The 258-nt window shown below is 32.6% G+C and overlaps 1 protein-coding gene across 1 annotated transcript in view; it reads left to right on the top strand.

Moving 5' to 3' along the window:
- Window positions 1-155, top strand: part of LOC119591977 (NEDD8-conjugating enzyme Ubc12-like) — a gene marked incomplete at its 5' end in the record, with an annotated part of 2,633 nt that extends 2,478 nt beyond the window's left edge. Inside the window, 1 exon segment of the mRNA XM_037940736.1 lies at window positions 1-155.
- Window positions 156-258: the final 103 nt, after the last annotated feature.

The raw sequence follows: 258 nt of genomic DNA, 5'->3' as shown, positions 1-258 counted from the left end.
GTTATATTTAGCTTAAAAGAACTGCTTCCCCCTAACTTTTTAGAATTATATTTATTCAGTGTGTAGAAATCTTTTTGATAATTTTTTATTACTAATTTTAAATGCAATTACTGTAATGTTTGATGGGGCATAAAATGAAAGTTTCACAGTAGTAACCAGTACCTTTCATATCCCAAATCCTACTTGTCAGGCACACCACTAAAGGATCCTTGCAGTTGTCCATCATGCTTTCTTAGCATGCACTTTTAAGGCTTTCCT

This window comes from Penaeus monodon, chromosome 29 (genome assembly GCF_015228065.2).
Source record: "Penaeus monodon isolate SGIC_2016 chromosome 29, NSTDA_Pmon_1, whole genome shotgun sequence".
Taxonomy (NCBI): domain Eukaryota; kingdom Metazoa; phylum Arthropoda; class Malacostraca; order Decapoda; family Penaeidae; genus Penaeus; species Penaeus monodon.
Note: the sequence above shows the minus strand (reverse complement) of the source record. Positions and strands in the feature narration are given on the sequence as shown.